The 20100-nt window shown below is 39.2% G+C and overlaps 2 long non-coding RNA genes across 3 annotated transcripts in view; both read left to right on the forward strand.

Annotated features, from left to right (window-relative positions):
• The first annotated feature begins 237 nt into the window (after positions 1-237).
• Positions 238-20100, forward strand: part of LOC124091406 (uncharacterized) — a 28700-nt gene continuing 8837 nt past the window's right edge. Inside the window, exons 1-3 of one of the 2 annotated variants that reach the window (XR_006851352.2) lie at positions 238-294; positions 371-497; positions 6729-6815. This is a non-coding gene — a long non-coding RNA (uncharacterized LOC124091406). The other variant, XR_006851351.2, reaches the window with a different exon arrangement.
• LOC124091407 (uncharacterized) lies at positions 6830-14828 on the forward strand. The gene is made up of 2 exons (XR_006851353.2): positions 6830-13610; positions 14734-14828. It is a non-coding gene; the product is annotated as an uncharacterized LOC124091407 (long non-coding RNA).

A 20100-nucleotide genomic window follows, 5' to 3' on the forward strand; every position in this document is an offset into this window, starting at 1 on the left:
GGACTGAATGATCAACAGGCTTACTACTAGGATTGAAAGCTGAGAGAAGAAGTCAATTGAGGAGAAGTCAGGAAATGGAGATGACAAATATGTGCAGGACGTATGTGTGCAAATTTCCAGTAGGGCAGGACTCTAGATAGCGTGGGAATGCAGAGAGCCCTGTTTACCACCATGTGATCCAGCGTGGCACCCAGGGAGGGTGTGAGGACAGAGATAAGAAAGGCACTCCAGTGGCTGCTTCACTGCAAGTCAAGCCTGGGGAGGGAACTGAGAAACTAAGGAAGAGCCAGGCAAGTACGAGAGACTTTCAAAGAGATGAAAGTATTTCAAGAGGGAGGGATGGGCCAACTGAACAAATTCTTGCTGATAGGTCAAGTCAACTCAGAAAAGAAAAGCAACCCTTGAGTTTGGGATCATGGTGCCACTGGCTGTTGGCAGGTCAGAGCAGTTTCCATGGGGGCATGAAGAGAGCAACCCATTGGAGGACATGTATGAAGGTGAGGAACTGGAGGAGATCCTCAGAGACAGTTCCCTGAGAGGTGACCGTTTAAGATCAGTGGGGAGACGGCACTTCATAGAAGATACATAAGCAGAGAAAGAAAGGAGGTTTTCTGTTTTGTTTTAATAATCCATGATACTACGTGGTGTTAACTTGCACATGGTAATGGTGGAGGGGAGGGGAAAGAGAGATTGATTCATTATATAAAAGGGAAAAGAAAGTTTTTAGGAAAATTCTTCAGAAAGCAAAAAAAAGGATGGTTTAGGATTCTATCTTGTCTATTTTTCTGTTGCTAATAACACAGTACTGCAGACTGGGTAAGTTACAAAGAATGAGCTTTATTTTGGCTCATGGTTCTGTCCAAGGATGCAGGGATATGTCTGGTGATGGTCTTCTTGTTTTCAGAGTTTTGAAGTAGTGCAGGATGTCATATAACAAGAGATAGGAAGAGAGGGGCCTAGCCAAACTGGCTTCTAAGGCTGGTCTTTTCTTGCAATAACTCATTAATCCATTTATGGCTTGAGTGGGTCAAATCTATTCATAAAGACAGAATTCTAATCACTTCTTTATTTTATTTTTTAAATTTTTTATTCTAATTTGTTTTATATGACAGCAGAATGCATTGCAATTCATATTACACTATATAGAGCACAATTTTTCGTATCTCTGGTTGTAAACTTCTTAACAGTCCTAACTCATCCTGCTTCTTAACATCTCACTAAAGGGCTTCAATTTCAATATGAGTCTTCAGAGGGCAAACCAGATTAAAATCATAGCAGATTCAGGACCCATTTGGAACATTTGATCTTTGGTAAAATTAGGGCCATTGCATCCATAGAAAAAAGAGGTAGATAAAAGTGGGGGTATGCATTGGGCTTATAATTTCTGTGTTGGGAAAACCAAGAATATTCCTAAACACATATTTCCATTTTTCTCAATGAGTGAGGCAGATTTGCCAGTCGAGTGTGTACATGTGTATTGGGAGTGATTCATTTTTGAACATCCAGAAGACAGGAAAACATCTGGAGTCATTTCTGAGATATCACATAACACTGATATAGGAAAATGCAGGTGAAGGTGTATCAGCCCATCTAAGAGTGGATCAGGGAAACTGCGAGTTTCCTTGTGGCTACTCCACTGATGAATGACAAACATGGGGAGGAGTAGATGGGAGGATGACCAAAGCTGGTATTGCCAGGAGAAGGCAATAAGAAGGAGAGTGGCAGGGAGTGAAGGCCAATAATATATTAACTAGGATTACAGAGCTCTAAATCACAAAGACCAATACTAGAGTGGCTTGAACAGATTGAAAGTTTCTTTTGCAGGAGGTAGGTGACCTGGACACAGTAGGGTAGCTCACTTAGTTCAATGTGGTCCTGAGACACTCTGACTTTGCCATCCTTGGGTTGCAGCATTACCTGCCTGGTCTGAAGAGGCAACTAGGGTACCAGTCCTTATAGTCATGTTCCAAACAGCAGGATGAGAAAAAATAACAAAGAAAGTGGAAAGCACACATTAAGAAACACTCCTGGAAGCTGCCACATGACAATTCCCTTCACATTTCATGCATTCAACTTCATTATAGAAGTCATCTGAGCAGTCATTTGTCGAGATGAAACAAGGAGGCCATATTTCTGAGGAATGTTAGGGGACAGAACGCAAAAGGGAAATTATCCATCCATCTCCCTAGGAGGATGACAGTTGATGAGGATGATGTGTGAGGCCAATAGGTTGAAGCATCTATGACTTCAGATATTTTCTGTGCAAGAGTCTAGAAGGAGCAGACTATTGTGGGCAGCCTGGGGCCTATGGCGTTGACATTCTGGTAGCAGTGTGTGAGTCAAAGAAGGGAAGTTATTAGAAGGAAAGAGGCCCGCAGACTTTGATGGAGCTTGCTGTGAGCCCAGGTAAATGAGTGTTGGAGGAACCCTTTCCTCAAAGCTCCTACTAGTTTCTACAATGGAAAGAATTTTGGATTCATCTCTGTTGACATCTAACTGAAAACTAAGAAGAAACTTTAATTGTGTATTCAATCATTTGCTCATCAGACATTTATTGACTCCTAAACATTGTGTTAATCCCTAGAAATCAGTTAATATGAGGCTCTTCACCTCTGCTTCTTAAGAGAGATCACTAGTTAAACAGATGATTTCAACCTGGCTCTCCAGCCAGTAGTCAAAGCTGTTGTTTACAGTAGTTGCCATAACAACTGGTTTTAAAGCTAAACAGCTAGCCAATTTCTCTAGATAGCTGAAGGAAAACCATAAACAAATGTGTCTAACTCACCCAAATGGCCCATTACTTTTATTAACAGACTGAGACACCTGGATGTCCTTGTGCCTTGGTGACAGGGTTGCTGGCGGTTTTCGTGAGTGTCTGACTCTGAGTCATGGGACATAACAGATGGATATGTGGTTTCCATTTGACAATTGATTTGTGTGCTCTTTTACTCACTGCAGAGCTTTTAAGCTGGTGCCTAATTTAGGTTAAAGTTTCAGAACAGCTCTCTACTGCAAAAGGGCCTCTCATCTCTGAACAGATGTCTATGGCCATGTGCTTCTCTGATTAACACCAAACTTTAGGGTAACTTTGGGCAAGGTTTCTTCTGTATTTATTTATGAGATTTATGCTAAGCCTCTATGACCATTGTAGCTCCTAACTCGGGGGGCTGGGGGCGGGGAGGAAGCATATCAAAACAACCAGTCACTGAAGAATGGAAATGCAGCCAATTAAAATTAGGTTGCTTGATTTCTGCAGTGGCTGCAAACCAATTTGACCAGATTTTTGTTTTGTTTTGTCTGAGTTGGTTCTACTTGGAGGACATCAATTTCCACATTGCGTAGGCCCTTTTATAAAGGCATGTCATATGGGTTAGTTAATTTAGAAGGCTACAAAACAGACTGTTAGAATGGAATAGAGTCAAAATTGATATGACTCATTAAAGCATGGATTGCTCTATCATTGACTAAGTTAAAATAAAATTAAAAATGTCAGAGAATACAGCTTCAATATGGATTAGAGAGGTTCTGTAAAATTATGTGTGCAGCCATATTCTAGTCAGTTAAGAGTCGGGATGTAGGCTGGAAGGAGTGATTATATATGATCTTTGTGTTTATGTTTTATATAATACTTTAGAGGTCCACCTTTTCTTCTTCCATCCTTCCTTCCTTCCTTCTATTATGAGTGAAAGTCAGAAAAGAAGATTAAAATATTTCATTGCAGACTAAATTTCAGCTGTTGTATAAGACAGTGTGGGAAAATTATTATGACCTTTTCGTCTCACAATTCTAAAGAAGTTCTGTAATTTTTTGAAGTAGAGCTTCAAGTAAACTTACTTTCATTTAATTAGAAAGAAAAAAATTATAAACTTCAAAGCTTGTGATTCCTCAGCCTTGGGTTCTACCACCCTTGCAGATTACTAAGCTTTTATTTTAAAAATAACTTTGTGACCATATCCCCTCTCCTACAAATAACATAAAATTTTATTTTCACTTGTTAAATAAAATTTAATGACCTGCAAAGTGAACTGGAATAGAGATTGAATTGGGAATGAAAAGAAAGAGCTCCTTATCAATATCTCTTTTAAATAAATATTATACAGCTGTGTACCAGAGAAGGACATTGAGATAAATTTAAAAAAAAAAATTAGAACAAAAGTTGGGCAAGTTCTTGCCCTGAGGGAGCTCACAGTCTAGAATGGAAAAGACATTAATCAAATAATTATAAAAGATACAAGCCCATGCGCTAGAGCTAGATGTTGGTAATGGGGAGATTGCACACATGTGGGGACAGGAGGAAGTGGGAATCTTATGCATTTTCAATTTTTCTATGAACCTAAAACTGCTCTAAAAACCAACCTATTAAAACAACAAAAAGAAACCACCAAAAAGAACAAAACATATAAAACCCTAATAGTAAAAGAGCTAACATGGGGAGGGACCTAGTACCATGAGAGGGTGTTATCTTGGTGATGTGATCTGTTGTGTGGGGGGGTATGGGGGGGTGTCCCCCCATCCCCCACCACTCAGGTGGAAGGCAAGATCTAAATGAAAAGTTAATGTGGATCAGACAAATGGTTCAATGCTTTGGAAAGAGAGAAGAGTATATTTGAATCCCAGCCATAGAGTAAAGTAGGGCTTGGCCCATTTGAGGATAACCAAGCCTCTGGGGTGGATGTGGTTGAACTGCAGAGAGCAAGTGAACTCTGTGGGAGCTGAGGCTGGGGAGGGGGGTGGTGCTGTTCAGGTACTAACAGCTGTAGGAGAGTAAGGTTTCTGAGGTGCTATAATAGCAATTTATTTTAAGCAATGTCCTCAATTGTTTCATCTATTGAGGAATGATTTGCAGTGAAATGCAAAAATCAGTAAATTTTGATCCATGAAAACCATGTAAGTTCAGCACCCAGAGTAGTCTTTCAATCTCCCAGGGACCTCCTATACCTACTGCTCCCCTGAACCCCTCCACAACTAAGATTTCTCTGACTTCTACCCCATGGATGAGCTTTGCCTTCATCAAAAAACTATTGATGTCTAAAATAACATGATGAATTTCAGTAATGGTGCCATGCAAGAGAAAGTTAAGTCACACATGTACTCATTGGAATTTGTATGACACCATCCCACCAGAACACAGCTTTTCTTTAGGAAAGAGTTCCTTTGGCTTTACTGTGGAATGCAATTTGGAGAAAGACAGAAGGATTTGGCTGTGAACCAGAGAAAAAAAATATTTTCCTTCTTGTAAGAAGGGAAATGGGAATTAGGGAAGAGCATGGCACCAGTTAGTAGCAGGACTCTACAGCAGGACCCCTGAGTGTGCATCCTCACTCTGCCATTGTCCTCCCCGTGACCTTCAGGGAGTTTAAGAAACTCTCTGTGTCTTAGCTTCCTCATCTATGGGTGAAGACTGACTTGTGCTATCCACAGTACAACAGCTGGAAAGACTGAGAGTGTGGATTCCCTATTGACTGCACCAGGAAAGCCAAATGGACTGATAGGAAGCAATAAAATTTTGGTCAGAAGAATTCAAGTTCAAGAATTGGGAAGAATCCATTCTTGTGTAAAATTCCAAAAACACCAAGAAAAGATGACTTTTAGTAAAGAAAGAAAAGGCAATTCTTCAAAGGGCAATCTCGACACACACAAATATCAACAACTGGATCAGAACATTGGTGTTGGAATCTACATTATATTCTTAGGTCTGCTAATAAGGCAGCTTCCTCTTGTTGTTTTTTGTAAATGATAAATCAGGCAATATGCAAAAAGTGCATGGGCTGAGTATTAGGCAAGCAAGTTCTCACAAGTACCATAAAGATGAACCAGTCAGTAATATTTTTGATATCAGGTGTTTACAAAGTACATGTTACAAAACAATTCCAAATTCTTATCAAATACAAATACAATTTAGGGAATAAACATGGAGGAAAATTGGCCATGAAGATTTCATAAAACTTCCAATTAAATAAGAAAAATCACCTTAATTGCAGAAAGGCTCTTTTGTGGTGAAGAAACAGTTCAACAAATTTAACCTGCACTTTGAATCATACAAAACAACTTTGTTTATAATGCTGTCTTCCTGTTATGATGGTAACTTTTGTAATTGCTGTTGCTGCTACCTAGAGTATAAATTAAATATCTTTTTTTTTAAGGGAAAAAAAGACTCTTTTTCTTTCTCTTTCTCTCAGATAACACAGGGTGATTTTTAAAAGATCTCTCTCTCTCACACACACACACACACAAAATGTTTCCTTTTCAATGCTTTGGGAAGAAGTCTTCAGAAAGAATGAACCAAACACAAAACATAAGAACTTTAAAAATAAGTTGAAGTGAATTGTACATATATGAACTCTATCAGACTGGTGGGATTTCTTTCTGATTAGAGGTTGGAATCCTATTTTGGGATTTTTCCCTTTTCCTATATCCATTTTTATTTCTTAAATAAAGAAAAAGGGTTAGCTGCCTGCCAGTGCACAGCATTCTGGTTTTAACAGAGAAATTTGAAATCCAGGCCATGGAGAAAATGATACTTTCATCCCTTCAGCAGTTCACAGTATGAAGCATTTGCTGTGGACTCCACACCTAAAGACCTTTGGGGCCCTGGGCTCCAGCTCTGGTGGCACTGAGCCCTAGATAGTATTGGTAAGTTCTCATTAGCTGCATTGTCTTCTGAACTTGACCTTCAATATGGTTCCTCATGAGCTTTTCTGTCCTTGCTTTTTAACTTTTACTTCCAGGGAAGCATGCCGTGCAGCTTCAACAAACCCCAGAGGAATTGGTGACCAGGTCTGGATCAAGATCAAGAAATCCAGGATGTAAGAAAAGTTAAGTGAGGCAGACAGAAAAAGGCACAGGCTTTGAAAGTAACTTCGTATGCTTATCTTTTGAAAACAAAATGGAGAGTATAAACTTTTATCAATGGAAGGAAGGAAATTGAAGCTTTACTATTAAATTTAAGCAATGAGCTCCCAGTTATCTGGCTGTATATGCAACCCCAGTGTAATCTGCAGTGGAGAGGACTGGTCCTGTGTCTTAGAGCAAAGCATGATGGGGAATTGAAAGCATGTGACAGACATCCTGCACTTCAAGGTTGGGCTGTTGGCTGCCGTGAAGCATCCATGAAGTGGGGGCTTAGGTAGGAGTTTGGGAGCTGCTCCTGGTCCCTTCCTACCAGGGTCTGGGCATGCACTTACCTCCTTCTCCCAACTACCTTGTAGATGAACCCAGAACCGAAACTCTTTCTTTTTCTTCAGATCCTCTATTCTCTTTCCCCTTGGGTCTTTCCTTTCTTTCTCAGATTTCCCTACCAATTGTGGCCTCATTTACCTGCCCCATTTTGGGTAGGTCTGCTGGGGTGGAGTGGGAGTAGGAGAAGATAAGCAATGCCGACCAGTCAGCAGGGACACTCTCATTATAGCCCCTGAAAATTGTTTTTGCTATTTCTCTAAAAGAAGCTCCCTCTCTTTTTCAGTTTCAAGATTTATGGCCAATGTGTCCCCTGAGTAAAGCTTTCTTTAAGAAGTGAGGCTGGCTTAGGTGTAGGCAAAGCCTCAAGAAGGGAAGTGGTATTTGTCAGACCCCTGGGAGGGAGCATAAGTGGTCTGGTGGTGGAGGGAAACACTACCACAAAAAATAGTTCAGAGTTTGAGCTCTGAGATGGCCTACTTCTGAGGCTCAAGTTAGCCTTTGGGTTATCATAATTGATTTGTTTTTCATTTTGAATTTCCTCAAGCATTCTAAGCATTTCAGGTACTATACTACACCCTCAGGACACCAACTTTGTGTCTTTACTGAGAGAGTGAACATTTGGATAGGATAGGGAAACAAGTGCAATGGGTTATATCTGGAAGGCCCCCCAAGGGCCCACTTGGTAGAGCCTTGTTCTCCATCATGGAAGTATTGGGAAGTGGTGGACCTTTAAGAGGTGGGGGGTCAGAGGACATTGGGGGCATACCTTCTTATGAAGAGTTTTTATGGGGCCTCCTTCTTCCATTCATTCTTCTTTTGCTTTCTGTCCATGAGGTGAATGGCTTTGTGAGATGCATTTCCATCATATGTTGCCTAATCCCAGGCCCCAAAGCCTAGGGCCAAGAAATCATAGACTGGATTCTTCCAAATTGGGCTGAAAAAAACCTTTTTTTTGAATTGATTATTTCAGGTATTTTGTTACAGTAACAGAAAGTTGGCTGAAACAACAGGGATTTATAATGAAATATGACAAATATTAATAAAGATTTCATAAAATGATATGGTCACAAAGCAGAATTTTAAAAATCTCTTATTTATGCAAAAGAAGTTCTCGGACTAAGATTAGTTTTTATGATTAGCATAAACTAATGATACTAGGTGAAGAAATTTGACATCTTTTCAAGTATCTTGTGTTCTTAAAGAAATATCCTTAGCTTTTAGAATATATGTTTTTTAATTCTCTGGTCAGGCACCTACTAGTTCTAAAAATTTAATGAAATTACTTAAAATGAATGTCTTCGTTGGCTTTTCTGCAAAATGTTAAATAATATAACAATTCTTAATTCATAGATTGTTCTGGATAATTAAATTAGTTAACACATGAAAAGTGCTTATGTCCGTGCTTGGTCCACAATTAGAACATAATAAACTTGCTCTATCATTACTCTATCATTGTGATGGTTGTTCTCATCATTGTCAGCATCATTATCTTATCATTTTTATTTCTAGTGTACAAAAAAAATACTTAAATTGAGTTGTACTTTCAGGAGACTCTGAGACCGACTTGGCTAGATTGACTTGTGTTCCCATGTAGCATAGTTGGAAAGGCTCATGGGCTTGATTGCCTACTGACTGCACAGGAGAGTCCATTTATAATGGTTGGTACAAATAAACGTTTTGGTCAGAAGAATTTAAATGCAAGAAATCAGAAGAGTCTAATCTTGAATGATTCCAAAACACTTACCAAGAAGATGATTTTTTTTGTAGTGAAAAGACAAACTCCTCAAAGAGCAAACCCAAATAATATTAACAACTGGATCAGGTTATCAATGTTGGAGTCCACATTAATAATTCTATTATTATTAATAGAACCAATATCAGTCCATTCTAATTGGCTAAAACACTGATAATAATATTACAGTGTTTTATCTTGATATAGATTATGAAGAATAGCTAGATTATAAAGAATAGATATCCTATAATAGATAAATATTAAGTACACGCAGGCACAGACAATCTATTCTCTGATTAATGACTAGGCTAGAAATTAAAAGTAATTCTATTTATGTCAGAATCCTATGTCACAACATTTTCATATCTTATCTTAAAATAGTAATCACATTTTCTCAGTTTGTTCCAGTGAGTTCAACGTGATTACCATTACCAACATATTAGGACATGAGAGAATACATGAGAGAATACATGAGAGGATTTTGATCCATATATGGTAAACTCAAAAATGTAGAAATATAAAAAAAATTTAAACAAAGAAAATTTGCAAATATAAGACAAAATAATTTTCTCCTCATCCAAAGATGTTTGGTTTTTTATTCCCATGCAATGCACCAACTCAAAATATAGTGGCTTAAAAATAATAAAACCAAAAATATATATAAAATTTAATAATTAGATTCATGTTTTTGAGTAGATTCATGTTTTTTGAGTATATCCTTTACAAATCTATAATTGGGGCAAGGCTCAAAGTAGAGGTCCTGTGTGTTTCATGTGGTGTAGAGTGGGCTGGAAGAATCTACTTCTAATCTGGTGCACTCACACAGCAGAAAGTTGGAGCTAGTTAGGAGCTCAGAGAGGTTTGAGAGTTGTGGGCTCAGATGCTCTCCATATTTGCCTCCTCACAGGCTACTTGGTCTTCCTCCTAACATGGTGGCAAGTTTCAAAAATAAACTTCCCAAGAGTGAGGAAATAAAAGTTGCCAATTTATTAAGAACTGGGCCAGAAATAGAAACAATGTCACTCCCACAATATTTTGGTCAAGCTTCCTAGACTTCACTTTCCTAAAGAGGAAATAAATATAGACTTCACAGAAGTACTAAAAAAATGGGTGTTGTGATATAAAATATCTAGTCTCCCTTCAGATACAAATTGTTTACATTTCTTCCACATATATTCATTATTATGGTTTAGATATGAGGTATCCCACAAAAGCTCATGTTCAATGCAAGAAGGTTTAGAGGTGAAATGATTAGGTTATGAGGGCCTTAACCTAATCAGTGTGTTATACCTGGTAAGGATTACCTAGGTGGTGACTGTGGGCAGGTGGGATGTGGGTGAAAAAGGTAGGTCACCAAGGGCATGTTTTGGGAGTTTATACTCTATCCATGCTTCCTGTCATGTCCTAAGCTGCTTTCTACTCCTACATTCTTCTGCCATGATGTCTGCTTCACCTTGAACCAAGAGTGATGGAGTTGTCCATCTAGGACTGAGATCTGCAAAACTGTGAGCCCCAAATAAACATTTGCTCCTCTAAAATTGTACTTGTCAGATCTTCTGATCAGTGCAGTGAAAAAGCTGATTAAAACACTGACCCACTTCCGACACTTAAAAAGAGTCTCATCAATACTGCATCAGATTGAGCCTCAGGGCCTAAGAATTATCACTAAAAATCAAGTGTAGGCATAAATGAGGCTCTTCAAATATGGGTATTTAAGCATAGTGCCTAAGTATAGCCCCTCTTAGTGAGAAAACAAGAATAGAAGACAAGTTCTCTGCCCAATATAGTCAGCAAACAATGGTAATGCAGGCCAGGGCACCTTTCATAGAGTCTCCTGTTCAGAGAAAAAGGCATGTAGTGGTGACTACAGCTACCCTGGTGCTACAGTCATGCTAGTGTGTCCACTTCCTTGACTGTGGCTTATTTATAACCCCTGAGTATTTCCTCTATCATTCATGCTCCTCCTCTTTAGGTTCTAAGTGTCATTCTCTATATCATCCTTCCTTTTCAGTAAGAAAATAGTTTGTAACAAAGTGGCTTCTGCAGTCTATTCCAGCCCATCAAATAATGTGGGCCCAAAGCTGTTAGGATCTGTAAACAAGTCAAGATGGCGCCTGGCATTTTGCAGAGGGAGTGGTTTGTGAAGTAACACCAGCGAGCCATTAAGTGTGGAGATTCCTTATTGGTTGACTGCTGTATCTAGTTTATGTTAATTAAGATAAGCTGTGTGGAATGTATATATATCCCTCTGGTCCTACAATAAACGGCTCCCATCCTGCTGTATCAAGGTACACAAGTTGTTCGTCATCCCCCAGTTATTTTGCTGCAGCCGGACTGCGGCAGATGGTGGCCCATATGGGGAGCCCCGGGACACTTGGGGGTAAGTGACGGAAAAAAAAAAAAAGGACCTGAGCAAATCTGCTAGGCAGATAGGGCCAGAGAAAAAATGGTCATTTTGAGAAAATGGAGAAGATTGATGCAGTATGTTTGTGTCTTGTTTTGTCTTGAAATGTTGTATTGTCTTTGTGATGAAAATATGGAAGGGGTGAGAAGTAAATTACTAAGGGAAGAAGGCACCCCAGTGGAATCAAGAGCAGTTAGGGCATATGTTGATGAAAGCCCAGGAACTCTAGTCAGAAAGAAAAAGAAAGTTCAGAAGAAGGATTATCAGGAAAAAAGTTGCAGCAAAAGGCTATTACTGAATACTTTTCGTTACCGGAGGGTGCGTGAATCGGTGCAGCGGCCGCCACGTGCGCGAGCCGGTCATGGCGCAGCAAGGACTTTCCAAGCAGCAGCAGCGGGCTCTTCCCCGCCCCCCACCCAGAGAGCAGGACGCCACTGCAAGAGCCCAAATCCAAACCTGACCCGAAGGCACGGTCTCGCAGGCTCTTGCTCCCTGTGCCCAGTGGCAGTTTGAGTCCGGAACACTCCCCAGACTCTCCCCGGGGCCATCTGGGGCTGCCCAGGACGCTGCAGGCGGAAGATGGCCCTGAAGTTTGATCATTTCCAAGGCCAGTAACTACAATGGTTCTCCCACACCTGGAAGCTAATGAGTAATGATCACTATATTAAGGCTTATTTCAAATGTAAAAAACCTTGAGATAATGTACTAAATTGTTCAGAAGGTTGTTTTCTTAGCGACTGCTGGAATACTACAGGATTTTCTTTAGCCATCCAGAGTTCCTGCCTTCATCCCAGTGCATGTGAGGAGGGTGGAAGAATTTCCAGTGTTGCTGAAAACTGGACGAGACTTCGACTGAGAAACGGACAAGACTTCGGAGCTGTTGCTGTTTCTGCTGCTACAGCTTAGGCTAGCTGCCTGAAGAACTTACCTGGACTGTGATTTAAGCTAACTGCCTGCAGAACTTACCTGGACTGTGATTTACCTGGACTGTGAGTTAATCTATTGAGACACTGCTTTACCTGGACTGAGACAACAAACTGTAATCTACAACAAATTGTAACTCGGTATCTTTGCTAACGGTGTCATTGCTGGTATAATTTTTCCAAGGGCTTCTTGCATGGAGTCATCAATTGGCTTGGTATTGTGGCATTTTGTATCCTCCCCTTCTGCTTGTAGCAGATTATTTGTGGTGTTTGTTTAAAAACCACTATGGTCATTATTTAAATTAAACAAAAGGGGGAATTGTTAGGGTCTGTAAACAAGTCAAGATGGCGTCTGGCATTTTGCAGAGGGAGTGGTTTGTGAAGTAATGCCAGTGAGCCATTAAGTGTGGAGATTCCTTATTGGTTGACTGCTATATCTAGTTTATGTTAATTAAGATAAGCTGTGTGGAATGTATATATATCCCTCTGGTCCTACAATAAACGGCTCCCATTCCTGCTGTATCAAGGTACACAAGTTGTTCGTCATGCCCTGGTTATTTTGCTGTAGCCGGACTGCGGCACAAAGCAGTTGGTTGCTTTAAGCAGAAAAATTACTTTAAAATATTGTGGGTTCTCTGAATCTTATTTGAATTTGCACCATTAGTCAAAAGCTGAATCCCAAATATCTTTGCAATAAGATCTTCTCATACTTGAGTTGCCATAATGATACTATGTGAGTAAAACTCTGTTCAGATACTCAAATTCCATATGGTTTAATAGAGAGGGTCTGTGTGCCATGCCCTGAATACCCTTGGAGAGTCTTTGGTTCTCTTAGGAATTTGTGGAGTGCTGTGTTAGATCTTCTTTGACAAATGGTCTATTTATCCCACCTGGAAATTGATCTTTAGCCTGAGGCCCTTTCCTTACTTCAAGAATTTTTCAAATCATCTGTAGAGCCTGGGAATGAGAACATTATTATTTACAAATCTAGATAATCCTCATTCCTTTACATCTAAGAGTTTATTCTTCCACACATTTAATTTCAAACATTATCAAAACCTTTTAATATGTTTTTCCTTTTATTCGTGAGAACAGAAACCTGGCAGACACCAGAAATCATCACAGGAACCAAACTGTGCTGGCACCCTGAGCTTGGAGGTGTGTTAACTCCAGAAAGGCATGAAATATTGCTTAATGTTTATTGTTTAAGCCACCAGTTTGGGGTATCAGTTATGCACCCTGAGCTAATATTTTTAATAAGATTCTCGTTTTTCTCTCATTAGGTTCATGCTGGCGGCTGAATTTTGTTCTTCCCAGATCCATATGTTGAATTAATAACTCCCAAATTATTTGAAGACGGGGCTTTAAGAAGGTGATTAAGGTTTTAAAAAAGATTGGTTGTATTGTAAAAGTTGCTTCCTGATTTAATAGGACTTGTGTCCTAGTAAGGAGAGTAAGTCACCTGTGGGAGACCAACCTTACACGTGACTGAGTCAACCCCTACATTCTAAGATAGTGGTCCACTCTATAGACATAAATTTAAAAGATTTCATTCAAGTTAGGGGACATCTCCATGAACTTTCTTTATCATTTTAAAAGACAACAACCGTAGACTTTACAATATGACCATAAGAACTGAACACAACCAACCCATGTTATTCCCAAGTTTCATGTTCTATAACTTAATGTATTGAGCTTATATTGTAACATTTTAAACCAATAATTTATACACCAATACTGCACAAATAACTCTCGCTTTTTATAACATGTTGTCAAAATAAATGTGTCTTCCAGGTTGAAACACCCAAGGGAATTGTTTTAGGAGGGTCTGACATAAGGAGATTACATTTAATTTTAATTTACATTTAATTTGCTGTTACATTTGAGGCTATTTATTTTCAAGCAAGGTCTTTTTTTCTCTATTGTCTTTATTCCTTTGATGTACAGCTCCATAAAGATGTCAGTGGAATTCTTCACCTTTCTACCAGAGGTCTTTAAGTAATTTCAGAAGCATATTTTATTTCTGATTTTATGAATGCAGAACTGGAGACAAAGGGGCCTTCAGTCAATTGCTCAGGGACACAGAGAATCAGCAGCAGCTCTGTGTGGGGGTGTGAAAGCCCTTCTCTCTCTGGAATATCCTCTTCTAATTGCTGAGCAGAGCCACCTAATGTACACTTTGCTTTTAGAGAGCAATAGTTATTGTTACCTGAACTAGCATAGACTAAATTATAATCCCATAATATGTGAAATTACTTTTTTCAGTAACTTAGTGCCATATTTTTCTGGAATTCTATACAGAGTTCAGGTGTGTGTGTGTGCGCGCGCGCGCGTGTGTGTGTGTGTTTTATTCTAACTACTATGGCCTCAAGAATTTTTTTTTTTTGTCTCCAGAGCTGGAGTATCTGATCTCTTCCTTGTATAGTCAGGGATGCAACAGAGATAGCAAATCATTTATTTATTTATTTATTTATGTATTTATTTATTTATTTTAGGAAAGTCCAGTACAACATTGGACTTCTTACAGAAATCAAGAATGCTATCAACAATTGGCTGGCACTGAAGATAAAACTTGCTCAAATTAATGCTACCTAATGTTGCAATTAGTTTATCATTACTTTTTGATACATTTTAACCAAATTGTTTTTTTTCTTTTTCTTTTTTTGTTGTATTGATGCATTATACATAGTAGAATTCAGTGCTGAATATTTATACACATATGCAATATAGCCAAGGGATTCGGTCAGTTTCACTTTCCAGTACCTTCCTTTTCTCTCTCCTCTTCCCCTCTCTGATCCTCTTCCTCTAATCTTCTGGTCTCCCTTCTGTGTCCATATCCTTCCATCTTATATTCCTAATATTTTTTTTCTGAGAATTTCACTTCAATTTCATTTAAATGCCCTTTTTTAAAAAATGATTTCTCCCTCTTCTAGTTCTCTGTCCAAAACTTACAAATATCTTTTTCTTAGCTTTGTCACTTTATAACAAAATAACAACAAAATATAACAACAAAAATAACATCATACACTAAACTGAAGTAAGGACCACAGATAAATATTTTTCATTCAGCATACATACTTAAAAAGAATATTGAAGTTCCATACAGAATCAATGAGCTCTAAAATTAAAAAATAACATCCTAGGACACAAAATGCTGGTTTGTAAGAGACAACAGGTGAGTCAGCAAGCTTTTGTTACTCTGGGCATAATGTAATCCCTAGGTGGATCAGTGTGCTTATCACAAAACCAGAAGACACCACCAGGAGATTTTAACTCAGAGTGTCCCTGGTGGGTCTGTTTATCCCCCCTGGGAACCATGAAGTCTAACATTCATGTGGCCCATCAGACTTTGTTCTAGCTGAAAACGTACATCCCTGTTGAATCTACACAACAGTCTTACGAAGTGGGAACTATTAGCATAAGCACCATTGCACAGGAGAGGAGGCTGAGATCAGAGAGAATTGTTATGCTCATGAATGAAGCACATGTCCCTCTTGGAGACGTCCACCTCCGAGCCCATGCTCTCAACCACTGTGTGGTTCTGACTCTGAGCCTGGTGCCTCCACCTGTACATGTATCTTTGCGGGGAGAGAGGGTGTGGCATTAATGAATTTCTGCAGAAGTGAGCTGAAACTGTTCCCACATTCTAGGAGAGCGTTGTCTGAAACACTGAAACTTCCACCTTCCTTAGGCCTCAGCAGACCTCCGGCCTTCCCTGATCTGCATTTCAGGAGCTGGACAGAGGTTCCAATGGAAATGGAAATATCCAGTTCTCTAAGAACTATTTTCATGTCTGTTAGTTTTATGCTACAAGCTAGTAAAGGATATGGGAAACTTCTCCTCCCACCAAAAGAATTTAAAAGTATAGATGAACACATATTAACCATATTTTCTTTAAAGGTAGACTGCATCTTGGCATGATTTGGAAAATTTAGAAGTACCAGAAATCTTAGAAATTCTCTCCTTTATTCCCTGATTTTGAAGTTTGGAGTTAGAAATGGATAGTGAACGGGTTAGCCTCACACAGCTAGTTGGTCTGTGGCCCTGATACACACAGTCCTATTGCTGCATCAAATTATATTTGAAATGGAGATGCTTTTGTGTAGGAAATGATGTCTGCTTCATCTAGTAAAAACTTGCATCTCACACATGCTATGCAGTAGCTGTTTACACAAATGTGAGCTGCACTTTCTGTACTCTGCTTTATACCATGTATGAGAAGAAAGGTGATCAAGTGTCCCTAAGGGAATTCCAGGTCATTCTTAGGTAGATTTTCACCAAATGATTTGGGAGCAATGGAGTCGGCGACAAGCGAGGACTGTCACAGTTACTTTGCGCTGTGTAACTGGGGCTCAGTGACCCAGGCACATATGGTCACTGTGCCCTGGGTCTGTCTTAGGGCAGGACCCCATCTCCTACCCCAAGCTCCACCAGGCAGTGGACATTCACAGAATCTGGCACACTTTAAAATTATTTTTGTTTTTATTTCACTCTGCACATCTCTGCTGGAGTAAGGTCCTAGTGGTGACAGTTTACTTATCAGTTACTGTTAAAATGCCATCTGAGTGGTGACAAAAGCATCCATTAAGACATCAATAAACTTTCTCATTTCCCTCTACTTGGCTTTAATTTTCCCAGTAGCCCTTTGGGGTTTTCCCTGGAGTTCCCATTAACGTCTCAAAATTTTGAATCTTTGCTTACATTAAAAATGGTGCAGGGCCACCTCAACCTGAAAGAACCTCTTCTGTGTGGAATCTGAATGGGTAATGTTCCCTGTCCTCTGAGATGGCCCTGGCTACCAGAGCACAGGTGAGACCAGTGACTTTCCAAATTGGTCTTTTTACATCAAGCATTGCTCCAGCAAATCCCCTGTACCTGAATGAAATGGGATGGATCAGGAAGGTTTTAAGCTTAAAGAGATGGGTTTATTCAAAGAATACAAAGTATGATTTATACCTTTCATTCCTAAGTTCCTTCCACAGGAATCTGGTTTTAAATTCTTATAACTACACTTTATGTCTGACCTAAGGAGATCTCAGAAATTATATTCATCTGGGTAGTGGACTCAAATTCAAAAGATTTTATATCAAATTAAAAAAAAATCAATGAATAGTTATCCTGGTTACAATTCTCAGAACACTGCTATTGTGTATTAACAATGTCAAATATGCAAAGTGAATTCTAAACCACTAAACACATAAATGAGATGCCCTCCTTTGTGAACCAGTGATCAGAACACAAACCTGTTAGGTCAAGCTAGTGTTACTAAAGAACAGGTCAAGTTACTTAACCTGTTCAATTTTGATTTTGAAGAAAATTCTCAGCTCAGTGCACCAGATTTGCCCTGCTGTCAAACCCCTGACAGTACACCACCCCTGTCTAAACAAGTATCACAAGAAGAGTTGCATTCCATTCAGACAGTGAAAACTATTCTGTTCCTGTCTTCAGAAGGTGGTTCTGCACTTACCCACACCTTGTGACAGATCTTCCCTGGACTAGACCCAAGTGATGTGTTTACAATTTTATAGAAAAGTGAACATAACAGAATGGAGCAGAGAAATAAAACATCATTTTGCTGCCTCTGGGAGAGGGTGGAGTATCCCTGATGGAAACGTGTGTTCATCTTTCTAAAAAATCTTTATAAGCTGCTCTTTTGACATGGGGCTTCTCTGCTGAAATTTAAGGGTCACACATTTTATTACAATCCATCCTCTCTCTCTACGGAATAGGTTGAGGAAACATGTTGAGGCATATTTTGGTCTAGGGTTGAGCTGTATGCATGCAGCTAATAGACTCCTTATGCAAAAGATTCATAGCCTATAATGAAGCTACAGGGAATGAACCAACTCTTGAAAACATTTGTATTTTTAAATGCAATGCAATTATTTGTGAAATTATATTCCTTTTAATTTGGGGACGATTTTCAGGAACTATTGATATTTACTTAGAAGAAAAAAAATGCATTAAAAATAAAGCACATAAATGAATTGAAAACAGGAAGTTTATCTGGGATACTCTTTCCTAAGCCAGGGAAGGCAAAACTGAAAGATTGCTACCATATAAATTTGATGCATAGGGCTATTAAACTTTTGTCTTTTTTTTTTAGGTGTTATCTATAATAATTGCTGTCCAAATCTACAAGACAAAACAGAGCAGATTCTCAGAAACCTGTTTTATTAAACATTTTATCCATTCTACTTTTAGGACAGGAAGTATTTTGGAAATATGAAAAATTAAGTGTCCTGGTTATAAGGAAAGGAGGAAGGAATTCTTAAGAGTTTTTCAATGTTTCAGTGTTGCAGCAGATACCAAGTGCAATAGTTGGGCAGTATCTTCCAGAAAGTTGTGTTTGAAACTGAATTCCTAATGTGACAGTGTTGGGAAGTGAGGCCTAAGAGGAGGGTTCAGCACATGGGGGCTCCTCTCTTGTGAATGCATTAAGGCCTCTTGTAAAAGGGCCTGAGGTTCTGAGTTTGATCCTTCTGCTGGAGCTCTCCTGCCCTTTTACCTTCTGTGATAGGATGATGGGATGTGAAATCCAGATGTGGCTCCTTGATCTTGAACTTTGTAGCCTCTAGAACTGTAAGAAATGCACCACTCAACCTGTGGTAGTCTGTTAAAACAGCACAAAATGGACTAAGACACTAGCACTTAATTATCCTTGGTAGAAAAGAAGAAAAGAGCTTCTTTTGACAAGAATGCATAGTAAGCCCAGATTCTCTTCATCTGTCCCAGGGTGTTGCGAAGGCAGTCTCTTCTTTTACTTCCCATGATGCTGTGCTGCTTTTGGTTTGCTCCGCAGAACTTTAGGCAGCAACTTAAGAATCAAAGAACATATTTGTTCTTTCACAAACCTTTGTCACTCTTTTCTCCTCTTTATCTTCAAAAACACACACAGACAACAACAGAAGTCTGAAGGAGAAGTACACTCAGAAAAAGGAAAAGGAAAAGGAGAGAGGAAGGGAAAAATACCAAAGTGTAGCATTCCCTATATGTTGGTTCTATTCATGATGCAATTGGAAACAGCAAAGATGCAGACACAGGAGGGAATGCCCTTGATCTCAGAGGCTCCAGAGGCTGAGGCAGGAGGATCAAGAGTTCAAACCCAGTCTTAACAACTTAGCAAGACCCTAAGCAATTTAGAAAGAACTTGTCTCAAAATAAAAACTAAAAAAAAAAAAAAAAAGGACTGGGGTGTGTGGCTCAGGGATTAATGCCCCTGGGTTCAGTCCTATTACTAAAAACAACAATAAAAACAACAACAACAACAACATCAACAACAAAATAGAAAAGAAATAGCCAAAGCCACCACACATAGCTGCTAACTGGAGACAACTGTTTGCTCTTGGGTGTCTTGCACTCTCAGGTGTCTATGTACCTGTAGTTGTGTGAACCACGGAGGGAATATCTTTTCTTTGTTATTTCTTTTCTCTGTCAAATGGTAGCTTCATTTGTATATTACAGAGCAAATCTTGTACAGAAGTCTAAAGCTTTGGTCCCTCCCTGGGGCATGCATACTCCTGCCCACTCCTGCTACATGGTCAGAGACCTCCTCGATTCATGTGTCAATCATCTTCCAGACAGAGCCCATCAGAACCCAAGGCCATCTGGAAGTCTGCAGAGTGTTTCCATGATACTGGTTGGAACTCAGTGCATCCTTTCATACCTCAAAGATTTTACAGATGGATTTTTGTTAGTTTCCATGTTTTGAAAATTAACCTCAATTTTATCATCGAAGGTTTTATTTCCATGTGACAATGGATTGACCTTTTTCCTTTGTAATGGTCTGCTGCAGATTTAAACTCCTATTGAGAGGACATCTTTGGCACTAGTGACAAAGAAGATCTTGCCTCTGGATAGGA

This window comes from Marmota monax, unplaced genomic scaffold (assembly GCF_021218885.2).
Source record: "Marmota monax isolate L192 unplaced genomic scaffold, Marmota_monax_Labrador192_F-V1.1 WCK01_AAM20220418_F8-fsc00273, whole genome shotgun sequence".
In the NCBI taxonomy this organism is placed as follows: domain Eukaryota; kingdom Metazoa; phylum Chordata; class Mammalia; order Rodentia; family Sciuridae; genus Marmota; species Marmota monax.